Here is an 18259-nt window from a genome sequence, read left to right as displayed (position 1 = left end):
TTATATATATATATATATATATATATATATATATATATATATATACTGTTTTGTGTGTGTTTAGTTGTTGATTGCTTGTGTTCATGTTTGAAAATTTAGCAAGAGAGTGTAGCATGAAGAGTAGGTTTGCAAACTTATCGGTGGTATCCTATTACATATATACTGCTTAAGGTTATAGCTTAGGCTTCATTTAGATGGAATCAGGGAAAGGAAATTCGTTTGTGGTGTTGAATAAGGCCAATGTAATCAAGATATGAGTTTGTACCATATATAGTTCTTAAGGCCAGTCAGAACTTAAAAGCTGTTTTGACTGAGGGGTTACTCAAGTAATGAGTGCTTTTATCAAAAGTAGAAGATGGTTTAGCCACTAAGTTTGTGTCTCTAAAGTGCATGCTAGGGTTAATCAATAAATTTTCTGGCATTTTGTTTTAAGAAGCAAAATTCTGCATTTCTTTTCTATTGGCTGAGGAGTGCTTTTAATTAGATGGTAAATGATATTATTATATGGAATTTGATGTTGAAATATGATGTGCATATGATTGCTAAGATTTTCTGCTAAGCTTTACTTTGTTAACCTAATTTGATGATTGGTACTTAATCTAAATCTATGTGTGCTACAGTGGGGGCTTTCCTAACACATTTGCATTTCTTGACGACAGGCATTGCCTCTTTGCTGATGATGCTAAAAGATCATGTTCTACAATATGGCCTAGAAAAGACAACAATTATTTCCTTCCTGTGACTAAACATAAGATTCATTTGTTCTTCTGTTTTTTTCCTTCCTGATTCACTGTGTATTTGGTAGGTAGTAGGTACCTGGTGATTTGTACATAATATTGATTCTTATGCTTACCGGTGTCTAGAGCAATATGGATTGTGGAGTTCATCATCAATGGTTGGTTTTTAGGCCTTGTTCTTTGTTTGTTTCCCACGGTTTTCTCTAGGTCTGTTTCCACATTCATGATTTCTTACTTGCCAAAATAGGACTTGATGGGTTCTATAGGTCAAGTTATCAATCATGGTTTGGAAACCTAGGTCATGATCGTGGTTTGCTGCCAGATCTTTGGGCTTGTGAGAAGCCCTTTTTCTTTTTTTCTTTTTTTGGGAGAATTCATTCACATGACATCATCTTGTTGGAATTGTTGAGATTGATGAGGTAAAGTTTGAATTTTTGTTGGTTTTTGTGTGTGTGAGAGAGTAAAACTGGAAGATGGGGAATTTTCTGCCATGAAATTATGCTAATTTACTGATTTTGTTATAGGTGAATTACAAGAGGGGAACATATCAAAGTAGAGGGTTTGGGCTTATCACTGTGAGTACTGTTGAAGAAGCTGAGAAGGTTGTGGAGATGTTCTACCGTTATGTGAGTTGCTCTTCTTTTGATGTTGATAATTTAGTTTATTGCATGAAGTATATTATCTTTGAACAATCAAATTCTAAGCGAGAGTAAATAGAAAATGATGGCATGGTTCTCTTTATAAGAATTTGCAAGCATGTAAATAGCAAATGCTAAAAGCATTTGAATGAAAGAGAGACAGTGTTATGCCTTTGCTTGATGAGATGAATCCTTCTTTTTTTGGACATAGTTTGTGTTCATAGTTAAGGACTCGAGTCCTTCAATATGTAAGGTTTGTTGCTCTTAGGGTCCATAATAAACAAAGCATATTAAATTGGTTTGAGGAAACAGCATGTAGCTTTAGATATGAGTACATTTTGCTGCAAAAGTTGTCACATTTGTCTTGCTACTTTTATTAACTTTCTTTTTCGGAAAAAAAAAGAAAAAAGAAGTCACTTTCTTTTGTTTCTTGGTAGAAAAATGCATTATTAGCCCAGCGTCTTCTAAATGGAGAGTTGGAACCATCAAAATTACTGAAGATGCCACCAAATGAGTTGAAGTTATACTGTTTTCATGGCTTGCTACTTGTGCTTCCAATCTTTTTATACATTTCAGATGTGTTACCTAGTAGGTAATACTATGTAAATGGTGGCATGTAATAACCTATCCAAAAAATAAAAATAAAAATGGTGGCATGCAATTGGTCTATAATTTATATGATGATCTTCTACAAAACTCTTGAGAAGACATCAATTTTTTTTATAAAATTCTCCTCTTGAAGTTTAATGTGGTGAATTTTTGGCACAAAATTAGAAAGAAGGGCTGGTGGTTGTTTTGTACCATCCCATTGCTAACTTCTCTTGAATTGTGAGGCAACACCAAGACCAAAGTTCTGGCCTCAATGGAGCCAAAGGAAACATATAGTTACCTACTGCTGTTCCAATTATGCCACCATCACTTCTAAACCTAGGGAAGGTGAAGTGAATTGTTTCTTTCAGTTGCAGAAAGTATCTCCAATATGTAGATGTGCTACGAAGGAAGAGTCAAAAGCATGTTTGGATAATTGTGACACATACGAACAATGGGATTAACTCAGAATAGGAAGTCCTCTTTTAGCATGAACTTTTTTAACATTATGCTTGACTCTTATAAATCCATGCTATTAAGAAAGAACCACTCAGGTTGACTAAAACTAGCCCACTACAACCTTTCCATTTAGTTCATTCTCACATGGCTGTCTAAAATATATCCAAATTTGCTTTCGCTAAAATGCATGTGTTTCTAAATGTTTGACTTATTGGTCCTTTTCTTATTGACTACTTGATTTTGATGTAGCTTCATCTGAAGGCCATTCATGTTGTATTGCATCAGTTCTAGTCTTCGGCATAGCCATGATGGGCCTCAACTTCTTGTATATTCAATATATCTCTTTGCATGTTCTGGTTGCACAAAACCCCTTAATGTAATCAGACTCATGGGATCGCAGGTCCTCAGCGTTTTCTATGATGAGTTGCTTGGTTGCTTATTGTAAATTATTGGTGTACAAATTCATTACTAAAATGTATTCAAGTGATACCCTAAATAGGCTTATTTTATTATTTTGCAAGTATTTCGCATGTTTGCCAAAAGGAAGAGGTTACATTTTTCCTTTTATGGGTCAACTGTAAACTAATGTTGCAAGCTTGTAAAATTCTCTTTGTTCTGTTTTGCTACATCCTTCAATATTTTCATACTATTGAAGCATAGAATCTTTTAGTTCGTGAAAATTAAATGTACTTTGTTGGTTTTGTTTTGTCAAAGTCATGATGTGTTGTCGAAAAAGTCTTGTGTGATTTTCTACTTGCTTTTCAAGCTTGAAACTTTGACAACAAATATATCTTTCACTTGCAAAACAGAAAGGAATAAAGCTATATGGTTATCAACAATGCCCTTGCTATGCTTGCAACCTTCAGCACACATTAGCATTGTGAGGTGGCCAAAACATGTGCAAATTTAGCCATCAATCGGCTGCATGTTTCTCTATCAAGACATAAGATTATACTGCATCCGTTTTTTAATTCAATATTTTCCTTCAGCTTAACCATTTTTTGTCAAACAAACAACCAATCCTTCACGATTTTTTGAGAATGTTTAATTCCATCATAAATTCTTGCAAACAACACTTGCTAAAAGAATCAAATGAGATGAAACAAACTTACACATAGAGTAATTAATTTTACATAAGGCCAAGAGTTGGGAGCATTCCAATAATCAATTTTATGTACAAATCACTAGGTACCTACAACCTACCAAATACACAGTGAATCAAGAGGGATAAAAACAGAAGAACAAAAGAATCTTATGTTTAGTCACATGAAGGAAATAATTGCTGTCTTTTCTCAACCATATTGTAGAACATGATCTTTTAACATCATCAGGAAAGAGGCAATGCCTGTCATCAAGAAATGCAATTGCGTTAGGAAAGTCCCTCACACTAGCACACATACATATGGATCAAGTATCAATCATCAATTAGGTTAACAAAGTAAAGCTTAGCATAAAATCTTAGCAATCATATGAACAACATATTTCAACATCAAAATCGATATAATAATATCATTTACTATCCAATTACAAGCACTCCTCAGCCAGTATAGAAGAAATGTAGAATTTTGCTTCTTAAAAGAAAATGCCAGAAAATTTATTGATAAATCCTAGCATGCACTTTTGAGATACAAAATTAGAGGCTAAATCATCTTCTACTCTTGATAAAAGCACTCATTACCCCTCAGTCAAAAAAGCTCTTAAGAAGTTTTGACTGGCCTTAAGAACTCTATATGGTACAAATTCATATATTGATAACATTGGCCTTATTCAACACCACAAACAAATATCCTTTCCCTGATTCCATCTAAATGAAGCTTAAGCTATAACCTTAGGTAGCATATATGTATTAGGATACCACCAATAAGTTCGCAAATTTTCAAACATGAACACAAGCAATCAACAACTGAACACACACAAAACATTATAAATATACACATATATAAATGATACATGAGTTTTTGTATCTACCCAGCCCATTGGAACATTTTAGGAAATCAAAAGAAAGAAAAAAAATTCTGAGAACTTGATAGCGCTCTCCATGTCATGTGACAGATATCAAGCACGTACAAGAACATTTTAGGAAATCAAAAGGAAGAAGAAAAAAATTATGAGAACCTGATAGCGCTCTCCATGTCCTGCTTGGATGATGTCTCTTACACCAACTTTAAACTCATTGCATTTTGAGCAACTATCATTTCATGAGAGACAAGTAAACAGTGAGCACATATCTAACGCACAAATAAATAATAACAAGAAACTAGCAGTTGAAACCAAACTGAGGAAATAAAGAAATGACTGGCATACGCTGTCACTCATCAAGCTCCTTCTCTTGCTGATTCCTCAGCTGCTAAATCCTCCTCAAAATTGAAATGTTTAGTTGAGATCTTTTCCCACTTTTACTTAATCAAAAATACAAAGGCACTAATGAAAAATGCAAAGCATGAGAAAGAGTACATAGGCACTCATGAATCTCAATTGTAAGCTGAAAATAGGGCATAGTACTAGCGGCGATTACAACACAGAATCTAAATGGTAACACTAAATATATTACTATGACCATAGTTTGTTCAAGAAATTATGTGGTGTGGGAAATTTCAACTATTATGCACTGGAAATGGGTTAGGATCATACATAATGTGTGGAAATTTTACTAATTCCCTTAAAATCTATATGCTTTTTACGAGAAATGCTGGAAATTCCAACTATGTATGATTCTTTGGTGACATTCTAATAAGGTATCAAATATTATACGCCAAAAAAAACTAAATGCAAAGTATGACCTCGCAAAAAAATGATACATAAAGTTTGCATGCCAAAACCATAGACAAGCCCAACTTACAAAGGTAACTCAATCCTTGTTGGCCTTACTAAATACCAACACTGAAGCAGTTACAACCATGATGAGGCCCTGTGCAAAAATTATAATTCTGATCTAAAGAGATACTAACATAAAGGTTCTTTATATAGTTCAAAAAAGAAATGGGCTAAAGTCATCAAAGGAAAGATCAGACACACAAGTTATGTAACGTTTTACATGTAAGTTAAATGAATTAATGTGCTCCCTCATGTCCTTTCTTCTTGAAACTTTGCCTGCCAACTATGCCAGGATCATGTTTAATTATTGAGCCAAATCTTGCAGTAACCCTTTAAATAAGCATAATTAAACCCAAAGATTGTGCGTGTAGCAGCAATAACACAAACATCAACAACAACAAAATCTCATGGAAATTTCATCAAACATATGGAATACAAAAACAAAAACACCAATGACAAACATCAACAACAAAAAAATCTCAAGTGAAATTTCCACCCGGAAATTTCAGACACTAATACTAGTTCCATTCAATAAATTCCAAATGCAAACTTCAACATCCCTCTGGAAAAGCAAATATTCTGATTGTAGGAAATTTCCACCCGTCCCGTTTCACCAAAACTGGAAGCATTTACCACCTAAACATCCGGATCAAGCAATAATTCTCAAAACCCAGATCAAGAATCACATGAAATTGGGTCAGAACCCACGAAAATAAACCATACCCACTAGAAAAAATGGAAAATTTAAACTAAAACAACCAAGTTCTTGAATGATGCTTCCTGATCATACACATCAAACAATTAAAGATCAATGCCCACACAAATGTAACCTTTGCTATTTGATAATGCAGACATAATCTATTCATATGTACAATCTAATTAAAAACACCAACCAAGACAATACTAGAATCTCAGTTCATCTCCAATACCATTATGCAAAAAATACATAAGCATTACAAACATGCATAGATTCTGCAAAAACAAGGTCTACAAAAACAAACCTAGAAACATTGCGTCTAAACACCACATAAGTCGGGCCCCAATTCAATCGTATAGTACCCAAACATTTTCATCCAGGCACTGAAAAAAAATGCTTATTTCTAATAAACATCACAGAGACATTCATCATCATATTGAGAAATGCAAACAAATGCCTAAAATATCACATGCAAAATCAACCAAAGTGCCAATCCTTCCATTTAATTCTCAGCATATTAACTATGCATTTTATTAAAAGCCTTCGTTGAACACCCAATAGAGCCTTTTGGCTTCTGAGAAAAGTATAAAGTTAGGCTCGATTTTTGACATTCTCAAGCATTTTACTTTCTATTTGTTCATATTTCTTGAAAATCCATTTGAATTAGGATGTAAAGTTAAGAATTTTCAGCATTTTACATGAAAAAGAAGTATGGTGTTCCAGTGAACTCAGCCTAACACAACCATGTAGGCTAATTAAACTTGACTTTTGAAAATCTCGAATGACATGCATATAATTTTTGACCCCTTTTCTCAAATTTTTCAGCCACCCAATAAACAATGAGTTCAAGATAGTCTAGATTCTTTTGTAGCTCTCCTATAGGACGCAAACAAACTGATTCCGCATAATGTCGAAACTAAAAATAAATTTGATTAGAGGCGTTAGCAAGGAAAATCAAAATAAGTAAAGCATCATCACTATGCTTTCCGTCACAAACATAGATTATGAATAAATAAAAATAAAATAAATAAAAAATCAGAATACAAGAACCCAAGTATATGTTGATTTACGTTTTAAATATATCAAATACTAAAAATTAACACCAAACCAATTAAACAAAGCCCCCAAAATAAAAAATCTCATTCTCTTTTCATTCACCGAATCCATTGTTCCACTCCTTTTTGTTTTACATATGAACTTGAATCATGGCTTTCCAAGCTTAAAAAATAAAAAAATAAAAAAACCAGATGCAACCAAACAATAAAAACAGCCAAAACCGAATAACAATCACCTACATCAACCCCCAATTTAAGAAAACCAGATAACTAAAACCTAATAAATCCAAAACACCATCCCAAGAAAAACTGAACAAACAAGAACCTTCAAGCACAGAAGAACATAACACAACATTTAAAAAAATAAAATAAAATAAAAGGCTAAACAAATAGCTTAATTACCAATGACAATCTAAATATGCAAAAAATATAACACAAGACCCAAAAGCAACAAGAAGAAAAACCCTCCAAATATTAACCAGAATAACAAATGCAGCTGAGTCCCCTGCACCACTAAACACCATAGGTATTTAGCAAGAGCATTTTAAAACATGAATTGAAATTCATATCTCAAAAATGTCGGTTAGGCATTTTGCCGAACACAAGGTGTGCATAGCAGGCAAGAGAGTAGAGTTCATTACTAAAACAGAGATTTGAGCTAAAAACACACAAAAAATCGAAAACCCAAAGATTGTGGGTGTTGGGTGCAGAGAGAAGCAGAGAAACAATTCATCACTAAAACAGAGAACCCACAAAGAAACAATTCGTCACCCACAGAGAATCTAGCAATGATCTGGTGCCGTGCACAAACACAACCCACAAAAATCACATTTCAAAATTTCACTCACCAAATCAGTTGCAAAAAATGGATCTTGACAAAACAAGCCTCTGAGCTGGTGCCGTGCGTGGCATTCGGCTGGCAAGATCTTGGATGCTAGGCGTTTTCGGTGGCGGTCCGCGGCTGGAGTTCGGTGGGCGTCGTCGCCGGATTTGGAGTTGATTCCGTGGGTGGGTGTTGCCGATGGTGGTGAACAAGTGGCCCTCGTTGCCGGAAGTAGATAGTGGTGGGCAGAGGAGGAAGGTCAGGGGAGAGAGAGAGAGCTGCGTGTGAAGAGTGAGGAGGAGAGGGAAAATGGGTCGGTCGGCGGCTGTGACGGTGGGGGAGAGGAGATCACAGCGCCGATGTTAGTGGAGAGAGAATCTAGGTGGAGGGAACATGGGTTTGTGGGGAAATGGCCTGGGACGAACGTGTTTCAGATTTTGAATTTCTTTTTTTTTTAATTGGGGCAAACGACGTGGCACATGCCACGTCACCCGCGTGCGTTACTGTTTACGCACACCGGTGTAACTTCTATCACTACTCATTTTGAAATATAGAAATATTTTTAAAATCTTCGCTTGGAACAAACTAGAACAAGCATTAAAATGTTTTGTAATCTATACATGCATGTCCTTATAAAATTTCATATTGTGTGTAGGTATCAAGCCCTTAGTATTTCTCATGCACTATGATCCTCCTCAAGCACTCGAAGATGAGTATGATGGACCCTTAAGTTCCAAGTTTGTGTAAGTGAACACTTCAACTAAAAAACATACACGCCAATGTTCAAAAAATTAATTTTACCATATTAATAAATTTGATTGTCTTGTTTTATGAATATATAGGACTGACTTTAAAGACTATGCCGATTTTTGTTTCAAAAGTTTTGGCGATCGAGTCAAGCTATGGGTGACAATGAATGAACCCATTGCGTTATGTGTCAGTGGCTACAGTACGTCAAATTTTCCACTTGGAAGATGTTCGAGTTGCGTCGCAAATTGCACTGCAGCTGGTAACTCCGCTACTGAACCTTACATTGTCGGCCATAACTTGCTTCTTGCTCATGCAGCCACTATGAAATTATACAAGGCCAACTACCAGATAAATTTTTACCTGATAGTTGTCCTTGTATAATTTCACGGCGGCTGCATGAGCAAGAAGCAAGTTATGGCCGACAATGTAAGGAGTAGCGGAGTTACCAGCTGCAGTGCAATTTGCGACGTAACTCGAACATCTTCCTAGTGGAAAATTTGACGTACTGTAGCCACTGACACATAACGCAATGGGTTCGTTCATTGTCACCCATAGCTTGACTCGATCGCCAAAACTTTTGAAACAAAAATCGGCATAGTCTTTAAAGTCGATCCTATATATTCATAAAACAAGACAATCAAATTTATTAATATGGTAAAATTAATTTTTTGAACATTGGAGTGTATGTTTTTTAGTTGAAGTGTTCACTTACACAAACTTTGAACTTAAGGGTCCATCATACTCATCTTCGAGTGCTTGAGGAGGATCATAATGCATGAAAAACACTAAGAGCTTGATACCTACACACATTATGAAATTTTATATGGACATGCATGTATAGATTACAAAACACTTTAATGCTTGTTCTAGTTTGTTCAAAGCGAAGATTTTAAAAATACTTCTATATTTCAAAATGTTTTGAGGATGAGATCTCAGCAAATAAGAACCAAAAGTGACTAAACAACCATGCAGATTTTTCAAGAATACTAGTTGGTATGGCATATGCAATGCACGTGCTTAGTTCCCTGTGTTATGTATCACTATAACTTCTTTTTTTTTTTGATAAGTAATAAACTGTTTTATTAAAAAGCGTAAAGGCGCTCCAAAGTACACTGGGAGTACATAACACTATAACTATAATTGTGAGAGAAAAACATATGGCATATTTTTGTTCTATTAACAATTCACCAAACTAAGATTTTCAACATTTTAAAATGGACATATTAGCAGCTAGGAGAGCACATTATTACTCAACACCAAGCTGGAAATAATTTTGAAATTGCAATAAGGTAACCCGTCTCAAGAATAAGAAAAACCAATAGCTAAGAGATCACCATCATTCAACAATAAAATTATTCCATAATAGCCGCAAAGAGCCAAGAGGTCTTTCTATTTATCCCTACACTCTATAATAAGATAATAATACTCTACACAAATACCAAATCAAACCCTAAATTAAATGTCCGACGAAACAAAAGAAACATGCACAATGGATAAGCCAAGTCATTAGCAAAAATCAGCTACACATATTCCCCTACTTTGAGTTCTCCTATATTTAATCGAAACAATAATCAAGCCCATGCTTTCAATTAAAGCTAGATCCTAAGATTCACAATCACATTGCATGTGAGAGAGAAATAAATTTGCAACATACATTAGGGCTCACAAATTATTGCATATTTCACTTTGGATCTCCTTTGTAGCCAAAGACTACCAAAACGATCATAGATTTACATTTTACACTAAAGAAAAAAAAAATCAAACAGAGATCATAACATAGATAAAATGGTTTTGTAGAAAATTCAGGTTCAAAATAAAACGGCAAAAAGGATTACTAATTATAAAAGAGGCGTTAAGTAAATTTACCTTAAAAGGTAACAAAGCCAATGGAGATGATATGGCCGATAACGATTGGAGATTTAAAAATTTTATGTGAACCTAGAAAAGAAAAAAAACAGAGGAATAAAACATATAAATAATACATTTATTTATGATAAGGAGACTAAAAAAAAAGATTATTAGACATGAGAGTTGCTAAAAATGGTCTAATGCTAGGAAACAACCAAAAATCAAAATCCAAATAGCACAGACATAATTTGAACTCAACCACTAACAAATAATTATAAGAGAAATTAATAATAAAATATTTAACACAAATTATTTTTTATGATTGATATTGTTTTAATACTTGCATTAAAAATTCAACAAGGACAGAAAATATTCGATTTTCTGAATCAAAATTAGTCCATATCAAGATATCATAGTTCACACGGCTCATGCGGACGACTCATCTACAACTAAGATATCAAACCAATGTGGGAAAGAATCAAGCCTAGCAAGGAAAGTGGAAGCTAATAAGTCAACAATCCAACAATTCATTTGTAGAAGAAAATTCACTTACAAATAGAAACAAATTGAACAAATTGCATTTATCAAGCCACACACAAGTCAAGGGCGTCAAATATATCCAAGTCAAAGAAAGAAGGCTATAAAATGACGGCTATGTTTGTTATAAACACTTTTTCCTCTCCTCAATACTATTCACTTTCTTTTTCCAAAAAAAAAATCAACATCAAAACAATTTCACCTTTTTTACTTTTTATATCACAACATTCACTTTTTACTACTATTCAAATAAAAAATTCACTACAAAACAAAACTTTTCCACTTTTTAATATCACTTTTTCACTTTTCTATACCAAACATTATTCTCATTCTTTTTCACATAAATCATGACCAGGGGAAGGGGAGGGGGTTAACAAACAAGGCTGATGTGTCTTGTGTTGACATAGAAATCAATTATTAACAACAGAAATGAGGACCCAGATGAGAAACTCAAAATTCCCAACAAAAGCCGAACAAGGGATTGCCAATAGAGGAATTGCCAATAAAAACAAAAAAAGCATACACCAATTCATTTAGATTGCAAACCTCCATTTCTCATAACATGCATCAAAAAAAATAATTACATTAACAGATCAGGTCTGAAAATGATGTCCTCACGAGACCCAAATCAACAAAAACATTTATTTCAAATAAATTCACAACAAATCACACCAATCACAACAAAATTGCTAAAAGAACCAATCTAACATACCAAAATCAAAACACATCGTGCCAAAGAAAATAGAAAAAAAATAAATAAAAACAGAACCAACAATTTGTGATGTTCAAAACCTTATCTGCATACCCAACAAATCAAACCCAAAACAAAATTGAAATACAAAAAGAAGAAACTTGAACTCTGGAGAATAAAAAAAGTTTCACATAGGTTTTATACTTGACATTATATAACACAAAACGAACCATTCTAGCTGAATCATATCTCATTGTTATTCTACTCTATCAGCTAATCTCTTTCTCACTAAGCTTGAGCCGAACAAGGGATAAATATGGGGAAAGAGTTGTAATCAACAACTCCACAAAGTATGGAATTGCAAAAAATTCCACCATAAACTCTAAAAAACTAATCAAGGGAATCAAAAACCCAAAGACCAAAATCAACAAGACAATAAATTACTCAGAAACAAAGGCCAAAAATTGAAATATTAAGCAAGAAAAAACGTGAACTACGGATAAAAAATGTAATCTTTTCTTAAACACCCACTCGATACCAATAATAATCGTCCAACAGCCAGCATAACCTTCAAACCTTTATAACTCAACTCAATTTAAACTACAATGTAAATCTTCATATAAACCCTAAATTTACTTCTCAAATCAGAACAATTAAAAGGGGAAAAATCCTTACCTTACCTTGGCTCGATAGGGTCTGAACCCTGTTCGAGCTCGAGCTCGAGCTCGTGCTCGTCTATTTTGCTCGAGCTCGACCTTTTTTTTTTTTTTTTTTTTTTTTTTGTAAACACAGCAAAGAAATGTCTCACCAGCAAGATTATTGTGAACTGCAAATTAAATCAACAATTAATCATACGCAATCAAGAACCTCTCACAGTTACAAGGAATCTCGACCCACCCAAAATTGGTCCCAACCATAAAATTAGCCTAACTTTAAGAAATCCACCCAATATTTTCTGGGCAACCAAACAAACACATCAAACGGCAAAACCCCAAACCACCCACCACCCAAGAAGAGGCGGAGAAAAAAATAACCCAAAAAGAAAAGAAAAACCCACAAATCTTATACCTCCTCCGCCTCCGATCCGCGGCGTACTGCGAGAGTGAAACGACCTCCAAGAGCGGCGTGGACAGCGGGGTTGGCAGCGGCAAGTTCCTGGAAACCAGGCACGAGCCGTTCAGCTTCAGCCAGGCGTCGAGGTGTGAGGTTGCTGCAGTGGTGGTGGTGGTTGCTGTTGGGGGCACTGGGGGAGTGGTAGGAGCGGCAACAGAGAAAGGAGGCGAGGAGGATGGTGGAGATTGAGAGGAGAGTCGAGAGAATGGAGAGTTAAGAGGTGATAGATATAGGTTAAATTTGGGTTCTCTTATTTGCAACCGTTGGATTTGAAAAAATAATTAAATTTTAAATATTAACGGTTTGATTCGTTTTAGCAAAAGTTTATCCTACGTGGCTGTTTCTACTTAGATCTGAAGTGTTGGTTCAATATGGTCCATTGATTATATATATATGTTTTCAATATTTAATATTACTCGTCAGATTAAATCAAACAAGACAAGCTTACAGTATTTTTGTTACACCATATACATATTTCTTAGTAAATGCTTGATAGCTGTAATCCACTAATATCTACCCTCACCCGTGACAATTTCATCATCCAATAAGGCACCCGTGCATCAATCAAAGGAAAACTCACTTTCATATAAATGATCAAACACCTCTGGTTAAGACAGGATGACACGTTTGCCTGATTTCAACAAAATACGCCCACGTTACAATTATTTTCCTCCCTGACAGTCCAGCATTTCATGGTTTTCTATACACGCATTTCGTAACTAATCTGAACCGTTGGAGTTTTGATGAAGTGAATCTCAACCGTCCATCGTGGTAAATAGAATATAGCTGTCTTGCACCAATTTAAGTGACAATTATATGGTGTTTTAAATACCATTGAGCCCACTTTTGTACAATGAATCTAATGGTCACGATCACATATGTAGATTACGATTGATAATTAATGTGCACGATGACAGATGGAACCCATTGGATATACATCTGGCTTTACCAAATAAAAGCCCACGTGAGTAATGGAGAAAAATAATGAAGGAAATCTCATTCCTCGATTCGAGAACAAAAATTACCCAAAAATTAAAAGCTCTCATCCTTTCCTCATCACTTGTTCAACCAGAAAAGGAAAATTGAATCCTTGCATTGTGAGACCATGATGACCAATAATTCAATCTCATGTATAAGTGGACCAGACTCAAACTGTGTCGGTGCAAGAGAAATTGTCACGGGTGGTTTGCAGAAACTCATCTATAACAAATCTAAAATTGTACTTCCCTCTTAGGCTGTCCACCATGTCCCTCGTGATCCCTGTGTGGGCCCAGGGACGAAGATCTTCATAGATCCAACGGAAGTACTCTGGACAAGTGGGGGTGATGGACGGTCAGGATCTTCTTCTGGATGGAAGGAGGTTGGGTAGTTCGAAGGGCAGCTCCGTGTGAAGTTGTAGGCTGTACAGTCGAGTGGAATCTCAATTGGGTGTGAGGGCGTTTTCGAGAATTGTGGATTTCTGTGAGGGTATATGTGGGATGTTCTAGTAGTTAGTATTGGTTGTGGTACTAACTTGCGAGCTGAACCCTGTGACTGTGACACGGAGCACAATAAGAAAAGTCAATAATGGGCAATTCTTGTAGTCAAATAGTGAGCATATATAATTTAAATTAAATAATGGTTTTTTAACTCTTACTTTCCAAGATAACCATAACCTTTTGAAAAGAAAGAAATCAAATATGGTCATAGAAATCAAACGAAGAAAAATTTCTAAAGAAAGAAATATCATATATGTGCTAAATGTTATTTTAATGTTTTTTTTTTTTTTTGTGTGCTTTCAAAATTGATATTAAAATACAACAATAATTTATAATAAATTTAATAGTAATTTTAAAATCACATCAATTTTAAAAAGACAATATAAAAAAGACTCCAAACATTACTATAGAGAATTCTAAGACATTAATATTAATATTATTATTATTATTATTATTTTATAATTTGAATTCTGAGACTTAAGGCCCGTTTGAGAATGTGATTTCAATAAGTGCAATTTTAAAAATTGCGTTTTTAAAATCGCACAGGTGTTTGGTAAAACATACTAAAAAGTACTTTTTTTATCAATTAAGTGTTTGGATAACATTAGCATATAATTGGGGTTTCATGACCAAATTACCAATAAGGATGAACAAGACAGAGAGGATGAAAAAAAAAAAAAAAAAAAAAAGAGAAAATAAGGGTTTTAATATATTTTAGGTGGGTATTCTTGGTATTTTTTTTCATTCCCGTTCTAAAAAGATAACTATTGCGCAAAATATCTTTTTAATAGAAATCGTGATTTTGTTTTAAATTCGCACTTTTTCAAATAAGCACCCTCTAATCAGCTTATGGAAATTGCAAATTCTTTTGCGATTTTAAAATTTGCGTTTTTAAAATCGCAATCCCAAACACCCTAAAATTGCGATTTGGTTTAAAATCGCAGATTATTTTTTTAAAAACGCACTCCCAAACGCACCCTTATTATGCATTAACTAACTAGAACAATCGAGCCTAAAAGAGTTCCCATGTGCTCGTGTGTAAGTCATAGTGAAAGACTCGTGGCCCTCAATAACTTGAAGCAAGGGCATTCGACACTCATGCCGCATGTTACATTCTTCCCGCTTTGTGGTATTTTTTTAAAAGTGAAATCTCATTTATTCATTTATAATAAATCAAATATTACAACTATTAGTGATTATATTGTCATGAAGAAATTCAGGATAATCGCCCATCCAAATTTTCTCTATAAATGTTTGGACCACCGCCTTTGTCAAAGTATATTCCGCCATATTTGCTTCCCTTCTTGTATGCACCACAACCCAAGCTTGGTAATTGTGAAGTCTCTCTCATTGTCTTGAGGCGGACATAAATCTATCTTATTCCTCAAATTTGCAATGTTTTTACTATAATGTTTAGTAAGAAGTTATATTAATGTCAAACAATTAAAAATGTGACATTAAAAATCAACCCTTCTTCACCACATCTTATCTCTATCTCACTGTGTTGCTATGAAAGTGTCCTTAAATTTTTATTTTTAGCTAAGGCCAATTCAAAAGCAGATGAGAGTACAAGTAGATAGAGGTAGGATAATAGTATAGCATGTAATATTACTCTTCTCAAAAGAATAATATTATATATCACATGATGACACCATTATCCTATCCTAACCTAATATTGTCAATACATTCTTAATTAAAAATAAAAAAAACCTAATGGTATTACACTTCTAAAAAAAAATAAATGCCATATTTTTCTTAAATTATCATATATATAGTGGTGTGAAATAAATTTTCTTTTGAGAAGTGTTACACATTAATTTTTTAATTTTTTAATTTTAATTTTAATTTTTTATTATTATTTATTATTTTTTATTTTTTATTTTTTATTTTTGCATATCTGCCATTAAACCTGACGACTTACATGTGGTTCCATTCAATTGTGGATTTGTCGATATATTATATGGAAATGGACAAAAAATGAGTAAAAAATAGAAAACAAATATATCAAGAACGATGATATTGTGCAACATTCGAACTCAAAAGTGTGAAGATAATTGATGGCGTAAACTCTCTTAATATTTCAGAGGGATTGAAGTGTTAAATAACAGTTTATAGAATTACTCTCCCAAATGATAATGTCGTTAATTATAGGGATCGCAAAATTTAAAAAAATACATAAATAAATAAAGTTCAAATTTTTATTGAGCTAAAACTCAATATAAATCTATATATACTCGTGAAACAAAGTTAAATACTTACACTTGTGTCGAGCAGGTGCGTGGAGACAAACGCACCGACAAGGAAGAGGAGGCAACCGAGGAAGATGCCAGAGGATCTTGCAGGTGACTGCATCGATGGCTGCCACATCATGTGGTTGTAGTGATAATAAAGCCCCGAGCCGTCGGAGAAATACTTCTTCAACCTCTGCCGATTGTAATCTCTCATGCTCTTCTCTTATTTTAACTAGTTTCCCACAACAAGGGCCGGCTGAATGTCTATGTGAATTAAGCAATCGTGTAAATTGATCAATGGAATAAGACCCCAAATCTAGACGGTATAATTAACTTTCCTTATATAAAAACAAATTAGTCAATACTCTCTAATTAAGTGCTCTTTCTTTTTCTTTTCTTTTTTCCTAATCTAATTAAGTGCTCTTTAATTAAGGTAAAAAATAAATATAAAGAATTGAATTCCAAGATATTAAGACTTTAATGAAAAAGAATTTTACTTAGCTCCACATAAAATATGACATTGATGAATTTTGCAAGTCATTTGAAAATATATATATATACATAGAGAGAGAGAGAGAGATAAAAGTGAGAAGAATTATTTAAAATTCTATATTTTTCTATATATATATATATATATAGATTCCTTGTGTACTATACGTACGTTACAATGCTCGTCTCTATAATTAATGCACATGCAAAGTGTAAGCGTGCGAAGGAAATCAATAAAATAAATTACCCTAGCCACCCTAATAAGTAATATCTATGTTGTACCCACATTGTTGCAGCGAAGCTCAACAAATCCAGCCTCATCTTTGCGGCCAACACTCTGCGTGCTCCTATGCTTTCCGTCTGAAGATATTCTCCCCAAGCCATCTGTTGCAAAACATCACATGACTTGTGTTCAGGGCTAATCGTTTGCTCTCGGTCCATAAGGCATGATTTTGCATGCGCATAAGGTAGGGGTCTTAAGCGAGCAAGCCGCTCACTCGCAAGTTCGGGATCAGCTCGTATAAACTCGGTTCGTACTCGATTCGATTATTAAATGAGGCATTTTGTGAACAGAAATCTTGACTCGAATATTAAACGAAGCAAGCTCGGCTTGACTCGGTTAGGCTCGTGAGCATGCTCGTAAGCAAGCTCGTATAAGGCTCGACTCATATATTTTTTTATTAAGTAACAAATAATAATATATAGTTAAATATATATATATATATATATATATATATATATATATAGTAACAAATATACTATATAATCATTATATCATATCACTACAAAAAAGCAATCAATTTTTGACATGGCAATAGTACAGAATTTTTTGCCACACCACTAATTACTGATGTGGCAAAAATGCCACATCAGTAAATATTTTTCTGACATGGCCAAAAATACCACGTCATAAGTTTTTGACATGCTGTTTCAACACGTCAGAAATTTCTGTCGTGCTATTTTCACACGTCAGAAATTTTTTGACATACTATTTTAACACGTCAGAAATTTCTGATGTGTTAAATGTTGGCACGTCACTAAAACAAAATGAGCGAGATATTCAACTTTTTCCCACTCTTTCTCTCTTTATTATTTATTCTTTATTCCCTTTATTCTTTTATTCAACATTTATTCTTTCCCTTTTCTTTAATTTATCTCCCCACACTCTCTCTCTCTCCTCTCTCAATCTCCCTCTTATGATCTCTGCACAGCCGGCCAACTCTCTCTAGAGGGAAGAAGAAAAAGAAAAGGAGAAGAGAAAAAGACTAAGCAGCAGCAGCAGAAGAAGAAAAGGAGAAGAGAAGAAGGAGA

The 18259-nt window shown here is 34.2% G+C and overlaps 1 long non-coding RNA gene across 4 annotated transcripts; it reads right to left on the bottom strand.

Moving 5' to 3' along the window:
• Positions 1-3515: 3515 nt before the first annotated feature.
• Positions 3516-12986, bottom strand: LOC132180706 (uncharacterized). 4 transcript variants are annotated; one of them, XR_009440184.1, is made up of 6 exons: positions 12706-12985; positions 12313-12463; positions 10428-10499; positions 4727-4806; positions 4538-4610; positions 3516-3767 (listed from the first exon to the last, which is right to left on the bottom strand). It is a non-coding gene; the product is annotated as an uncharacterized LOC132180706 (long non-coding RNA). The 4 variants fall into 4 exon arrangements; XR_009440181.1 differs by having other exon boundaries at positions 4538-4806; positions 12706-12986; XR_009440183.1 differs by having other exon boundaries at positions 4538-4806; positions 12318-12463; positions 12706-12986.
• Positions 12987-18259: the final 5273 nt, after the last annotated feature.

The sequence above is a fragment of the Corylus avellana genome, chromosome ca5 (assembly GCF_901000735.1).
Source record: "Corylus avellana chromosome ca5, CavTom2PMs-1.0".
Classification (NCBI taxonomy): domain Eukaryota; kingdom Viridiplantae; phylum Streptophyta; class Magnoliopsida; order Fagales; family Betulaceae; genus Corylus; species Corylus avellana.
Note: the sequence above shows the minus strand (reverse complement) of the source record. Positions and strands in the feature narration are given on the sequence as shown.